The sequence below is a fragment of the Mycteria americana genome, chromosome 3 (assembly GCF_035582795.1).
Source record: "Mycteria americana isolate JAX WOST 10 ecotype Jacksonville Zoo and Gardens chromosome 3, USCA_MyAme_1.0, whole genome shotgun sequence".
Taxonomy (NCBI): Eukaryota; Metazoa; Chordata; class Aves; order Ciconiiformes; family Ciconiidae; genus Mycteria; species Mycteria americana.
The window spans coordinates 98,377,405-98,384,815 of NC_134367.1; the positions used below are offsets into that span (position 1 = coordinate 98,377,405).

Consider the following 7,411-nt stretch of genomic DNA (forward strand, 5'->3'; position numbering starts at 1 on the left):
TTATCATTGCACCCGCACACTACAAAGCCTGTCCTTGGCTGGAGGTGGACTAGTGAGAAAAGCACAGCCCACTCTGCTTGCAGAAAGCCTTTTGTGTCCTGTCAGCATCACCTAATTACCCTCAGTTGACTTCAGCCTTGCAAAGTCGAAATGAAAGACAGTGGTTGTTTTGGCTACCAGCTCTGTCACAGGTAACAGACACTCTGTTGCACGGCATTTGCTGCTCGCCACAAAGTAATTGTGCTGACAGACTTCTATGCCGTTACCACGCCAGTGGTAATTATTTAAAACATTAAAAAAGGGCTCTGCACAGGACCTCAAAAAGAGGGCAACGCTGTATGGGGAGAGAACGCACCAAAAACTACAAACTTCAACACTGAGGAACGTGTTGGTCTGTGTATTTTTCTCCCATATACGCTGAAGTTACTTGCGGAGTCTGTTGATTACAAAAATGTGTTTAATTTTGCCTGTGATCAAACACATGCCCATGATGCAGCAGCAGGCAGTGCACCTCAGGGAAATGTCACACAGTTTTGGGATGGTGAGTGGGCAGCACAGCTCTCTCAGAACGTGAATTAACACCACAATTCTTTAAAAGTTTCCATTTTTCTATTTCTTCACCATGCTTTTTCAGTAGAAACACTAGCTGTCACGATCAGCATTCCTGTTGCAACATCTCCTCTGCGTGCACCCTCACAGAGCAACCCGCTGCTTCACTCCCAAACGTCAGAGCAGGATAATTCTTAACACTTTTAGGTCAGCGGCTGAGAAGCGCCCTTTAGCCCAGGCCAAGAGCAGCATCTCATCCCAAGAGCAGCCACCAGAAAGGTGCAGCCAAAGGCGCGTGCAGCAAGCACCCGCCCGAGGTTTCGCCGCTGCTGCGGTACCCGGGACCAGGGTCTGGAAGCAAAGCCACGCACCCAGAGCCAAGCTGACCGCTTAGAGGAAGCGACCAACCTCCAAAATATTTTGAACTGGGCAACTTAATTTAGGCTCCAGCCCAGAGCAAATTAAAGTCGGTCAAGTTACGACACCCTCATAAATCGGATTCGAGAGGGTCCCTCGCGGCACAACACCACGACGCAGCGTTTCATCTGCGAGGAGGACGCCGGCAGACGAACTCCCACGGTAACCTTCCCACCGCCTGCCGCAGCAGCAGCGGGGAGCGCAGCCGCCTCGCTGGCCGTGCCGGGGCGGTCCCCAGCAGGCGGGGAGCCCGCGGGCCAGCGGGCAGCGGGCGCGGGGCAGCGGCGGGGCCGCGCCGCCGCTCCCGCCGCTGCCGCAGCGCTGCCGGCTCCCTCTCGCGGCCTCTCCGCGTCTTGCTGGCACGGCGCTGAGGGGAGCACAGCCGGCATCTGCGCCCTCCAAAGCGGGCGAAACCAAGACGCCCGGCCCCGGGGCTTCTCTCCCTCCCTCCCTCCGTCCCGCGGGGCCGCATCCCCGCCGCTGCTTCGGCCTCCTGGGGAAACAGCCCCGCTCTCGCCCGTCCCCCTGCCCCCAGTTACACGGAATCGAGTGGTAACTGACGGCGGGGCTTGGACACGCTCAGTGAGGAGAGCATGCTGGCAACAGAAAACCAAACAGAACCGCCCCCCCCCCCCCCCCCCCAGGTTGCAGGCTAGTCCGTTGAGAGCGAGCCCTTAGCAAAACCCACGTTTCAGAAAATAACTCGGGACAATTGAAAAAGCCGATCCTAACCCGGGGGGAGGCTTGGGACAGAGGAGCCTGAATATCTGATACCTGGCAAGAGCAGGCAAAAAGCAGGTTAAGTGGTTAAATTCGCTTCTCTTCAACGTAACCTGTTCCTTTCTAACGCACCAGGCCCTCTTCACAGGCTCAGCCTGCTCTGGGGTTTGTGCAGTGATTTAATTTGTGTGTCCTGTGTTTCTGATCAGATCCCATCTACTGTAAGTGCTGTGATATGTTACCATAACGCGGCGAGTTAAGCCTGGAATGCCTCCAGCCCACAGACACCCAAGAAAATCTACGATTTCTTTGCTGTTCATGCAGTTTTCTCAGACGGTTTGACAAAAGTTATTGGTGGCTATTTTTTAAATGAAAGGAGTAGTGAGAAAATAACTTTGTGGCATATTGGGCTAGCAGATTGTTCAGACATTGTACAGTGACAATAAAGCCTTTAGGATCCTTTGATTGACATATATAATGAATGTAGCTGTCAAACTTTTGTGCAGCGATTTTATTTTGCATTGACAAGCTATTTCACTGGCCAGGGTTTTGCATAAAAGGAATAATTCACATTGTTGTGGTGCTGCTATTTACAGAGCCCGGAGGACAGTGGCATCGCTACAATATAAATATTAATATCCAAATTTCTTTGCAAATACGTAATTCTGTATGCAACGTACACTACGTGCACATCTCGATAGAGGGAAAGAGGCATTGTTCTGCAGAGAGGAGGGGGGCTGGAGCTGCTCGGGGTTGTTGTTCATTCACCGATTCATTATGTGGCCTTTGAAAAGGCACTTAGTCATTCTGCAGTTTAATGTTTCTCTCTGTAGAGTGGCGAAGAAAGCCCCAACACAAACTGCGCTGGCTGTTATCAGTCAGAGTGGCAGAGGTCGCAGAGACGGGGCAGGGTCAAGGGGCTCCTCTGAGCAGCCCTTGTGTGCCCGAAGCCCAGAGGCACGCTCAGGACGGCTCTGCTCTTCTGCAACAGCTTCCTTCTCCCACCAAAGCAGTGGCAGGGTCCGTTTGGGCTACCTAGCGCAGCAGCTACCTCGCTTCGGTTATGAGCAATAACTTGCCATGGGGAGACAGACTGTCACACTGAAATCTCTAGCCTTGGAGAAAACAGGCAGAAAACGACCCAGCAGGCAAAGCAGAACATAAAGGAGGAGAAAAGGAGTATAAGCAAGGATGACTCTCACTGCATTCGCTATGCAGTCAAGCCCACAAGCAGGTTGTGCATCTAAAGGTAGGAAATCACAAAACATGCCCTGTTCCCTGGGGAAAGGTAAGCAACTTCTGAAATTGTCTTTACAGGCTATTATTAGGCCCACACTAACACTGAAGTACCCTGTGCCCAAAGCCACAGTGTGCAAACACTGTATGCATAAAAAGAGATATTCACAGCTCTGCAGGTAATAGAAGTGCTGGGCCCATGCTACGGTACCAGTATCGTTTGAGAAAACTGCTGAGTAGCAAGACAAGTTATGGAAAGGGCTTGCACAGCACAAGCTTGGAAAGGGCATGATAATCCACCCTGGGGTGCTGAGGTCAGTAGGCACACCATTTTTTTAAGAGTGTAACTGGTTTTGTTTGTTCAGTCATTTACTTATTCATTTTCATTTTAAAATGAAATACCAAGAAATTTTAGAATATAACAGAAAATATCAAGAAATCTCTACTTTCTGTGACAAAGCCAATTTGGTAAAGGGTGCCAGAACATTTCACAATCCATGTATGTACCAAAGCGTTATATATACCCAGGAAGGAGAATAGGAGCTGTATGTCACTGTGCCTCGGGTCCTAAAAATAGAGGAAGGAGACAGGGCATAGCGAGAAGACGGGAGGAGCCTTGTCCTCATTCACATCACAGCCCTGTAAAAGCTTTAACCCGAAAGATACAACTATATGGTGAAACATCCATGGGGGACATTCTTGTTTGGCACGGAGGGGTTCTGCAGACATACTTCCCGGGTGGGAAATGAGCACCAAGGTGGCAGTACACATGACTTTGGGCCAAACTCCCATACACACCTATAGATTCCACATATAGATCCTGCCTTAAGCCCAGAAGTGATAAAGGTGGAGAGGAGGAGCCAGGATGGTTTAAAGGGCAGACTTAAGTAGTTCAAGGTAGCTGGAAGCAGCACCGATGCTTGTGGATTGCCGTGTTCACTGTTTAAGAAGAAGGTAACGGCCGCACGACGCATCGGGCACACAAGCACAGGGATGTTCCTCGCTGGCTTCAGGCTGACAGTTTCTTAAAAGCAACACTTGTTGGTTGGAGTTAGGTTTCCGACTGGCAGTGCCACCTCCTCTTCCTCCTTCCCCAGTGTCAATGACAGAAAATGACACGTTACTTGACTTTGCCAAATTTTAGCCCTGAGAATTTGATTCCAAGCAGTTCGGAATCTGCTTTAGCCAAAACAGTTCAGCCATTTCCAGGAATATTATTAAGGGAAAAATACATTGCTTGGCATGCGTTAAATAAACCCAGACAACCTTTTATATGAGGATCTCTAGCTTCAGAAGGGGAATTTTGAAATTTGGCAGAGAGGCAGCCTTTGTGGTAGAAATGTGTCTATCCCTATTAAAATCTAACCAAGTTTGGCCAGATTACAGTACAAGGAAAAAAACCTGCAGTTAAGGGCTCGGAAAAGGCTTCTGAGACTAGCAGTTACCTGCTATTTCTGCTGTGGGCAAGAAGTCCCTTGTCTCCTGCAGAGCCGCAGGAACAGGGCTCGCTTTGAGCTGTGAAGAAGGAGGTCGGACACAGACCTATCGCAGCAAGAAGCGCAACTGAAAACCAAGGAGCTCGCGAGCAAGGAAGAGACGGGGCCGGGAGGAAGGACTGGCAGAGACCAAAAGAGATATTTGTTTCAAAATGGGCCTGCCTTTGGGAGCTAGCAGGGGCAGATGAAACGGGAGGGAGGATGGAAAGGGATGGGGAATAGGACTGGTGAGGGCTGGAGACCTGGACTTGCAGAGGTGGAAGAGGTGAGGCAGGCGAGAAAGGGGTTTGCTTTCTGCCAGCTGGCAGCAGCTTGTGCTTACCCATAACCCTGGCCAGTTATGCCTGCACAGCCCCTCCATGGCTGGATGAAGAAGGTATGGAGCCAAGGGTGGTCTGGAGAGACCAGCATTTCCATCTGACATCTCCATATTTTTCCAAATTTGATTGAATTTCAGTGTGAAACAAGGCCAAATTTCTGTGACAATTTTTTAGCTGGTAAGAGTTGAGGAAACACTGACTCTTGCTCCTCGCGAAACGACTGCATTCGCCCACCTCAGAGAGCCAACGAGAGCAGCGGTTTCCACCAGTGGCTGGAGGACACCCAGCACCTCTGCCCCACCGGCCAGGCACTGCCGCTCCCTGGCCGGCTGGTCCCTGTGGCAGCCCGAGCGTGGGTCTGATACACCACGGCCCCGTCTGCCACACGGCCCACGTTCAACCTCAGCACCACGAGCGCTCAGCAGGCAAGGGGACGCTGCAGAAAAGGAACTGCAACCAAATAAATCAGGGCAATTATAATAGAGGCACAGATGGAAGAATGAATGTTGAACAGACAGTCTCATTGCTGACATCTCCTAATAATGAAGGCTTGAATGTGCCGTTTCAGTAAAACTCTCTAAATGGGGTTTGTGTGCAGTATAGTGAGACTTTCTAGAAGAAATATAAATATAGGCCCTCATTCTGCAGTTTCACGCACCCAAACCCTTGCATTCAGATCGCATCTCACTGCCTTTGCTTCAAAATCAAGGCCATTCACTTTAAAAGCACAGACAAGAACAACTGTTCAGACTGATACAGTGGTAACTGTATTAGTTAGTTATCCAAACAACTCTTCTTATATCATGGAAATACGGTTTGAGGACTGGCAGATAAACGCTCTCGCATTTAAAAGGGAGAAATCGGTATTTGCATTGTATCTGTGGCATGAATAGGACTGATGGTCTATGAGAAGGTGAGCTCGCAGGGCTCCTATTCATCTCTTACAAATAGGGGTTAAGAGGATTTACAGATTTACAATGAAAGCACTTACCCGCTTGATAATGTTGCAGCATTTCAGTAATTCTTCAGTCTTGGCTCATGGAGAAAGGACAAAGCCAATCAACGTCCATCCGAACAAGCGTGTTAAGTAGAGTTTATCTAGACCCATGCTGTTCCTTCATCACTGCCCCCAGGGATTTACAGCCCAGCACACCAAGGCAATGGTTTCAAGGCAAGCAGAAAGATCTGCGGAGGAAACACACAGGTGAAGCAGCCATCGGACAAAACCACCCCACCTTTCACAGAAGGGTATCTTGTCCACCATCTTCAGCAGACTATGCAGTCCTTTCCTGTGCGACCTCAGAGGTCATTTTCCACCTACAGAGAGCTGGCATGTCAACATCACCCTAGAGAACAGTTTCAGCTCATTAACTGCTGCTAGGAAAAGGATTATTATTCCTTTTACCAAAAACCTCATGAATAGGCTATGAAGGACGAATCAAAGGAAAGGTTAGCATACATCTTCACTGCTTTCCACAGGACACGTCCACCATTCCCTTTCCTCAGCCCCAAAGCAGAAGCAACACCAGAACTTCAATGTATACATATACTTAGTATATAAATGTACTGGAAGTGCAAGGCCTTCCAGTGCAATAACCTTCCATGCAAGGTTAAAGCATGGCGGCGAGCAGAGGGACTCAGCGGTGCTTTTGTTCCTGTGGGAGAGGGGAGCCATTCCTCTTGCAGAAGGCCAAGGCTCCATGCAGTCTACAAAAGGCAGCCGACAAACATTTTTGCTTTGCCAGACTCAAGTGCTTGGTTAATGATTCACCCTAAACAACCAGGCAGGGAATTAAGGCAAGGAATAAAAGAGCTTGTTCTCCCTTCCACGTATTGGCTGCATTAAGGAGAAAGAGCTCAATGTGGAGTCAGTGCAAGAGAGAAGCTTCACACCCTAAATGCTGCAGTGAACTCTTCCCAGGAGCATGAACAGGATTTATGTACCGCAACAGTAGGTATGGCCAGACCTAAGGAGTCAAGCCAGCAACATGTGGACCTTATGTTATATTTTTCATTAGCAGAACCCAGATGCTTTACTCAGCCATTGCCTCCCAAATGGTGGAATCAAGGCATAGAAAGCACATTTGGGTGACTTCCCAATGGGCAACTGAAGAGCCACAGGCACAGCTCAGATCTCCCCCAGCCCCAGGCTTGGAGTGTCTGCAGAATCCTCCTTTCTTCTTATACTTCTGAAAACCGTCTGCATGGTTAAGGCAACATGGCTAGGCATTTTGCAGGGGATTTCAAGAAAGTGACATGCTGCTTGTTTACATGTTTTTGCCCATAAGACAACTTCGATATGCCTTGTGAAACACATGCTTTCACAGAAATCCGAGGAGGAAAACCACATAACCAAGAATTCAGTAAAACATCTTTCTGTTTGGAGCAGACAACTTTAACAAGACTGTTGTAATGGGAAGAGGATTTGGTAGCTATTTTAAAATGTTGGCAGCAGTTTTTGCTAGACAGAATTTTATGATATCATTCATCGTATAGATTGTTAATCTGCAAAAAAACCCCATCATTTGAGACCTAGTGAAGACCATACTAATGGTACAGAAGTCCTATGATTTCCATGTGCAGTTTGGGAGACAGCGGCATGAGGTCAGGCCAGTTCAAAGTGTAAGGTCTACTTAATTCTTCCAGGTCTCACACACCATGCCACTTGGCTGT

General features: G+C 48.8%; 1 long non-coding RNA gene across 1 annotated transcript; it reads right to left on the reverse strand.

Moving 5' to 3' along the window:
• Positions 1-3,923: 3,923 nt before the first annotated feature.
• Positions 3,924-6,321, reverse strand: LOC142407789 (uncharacterized). Its single transcript, XR_012775051.1, has 3 exons — positions 6,198-6,321; positions 5,730-5,923; positions 3,924-4,010 (listed from the first exon to the last, which is right to left on the reverse strand). It is a non-coding gene; the product is annotated as an uncharacterized LOC142407789 (long non-coding RNA).
• Positions 6,322-7,411: the final 1,090 nt, after the last annotated feature.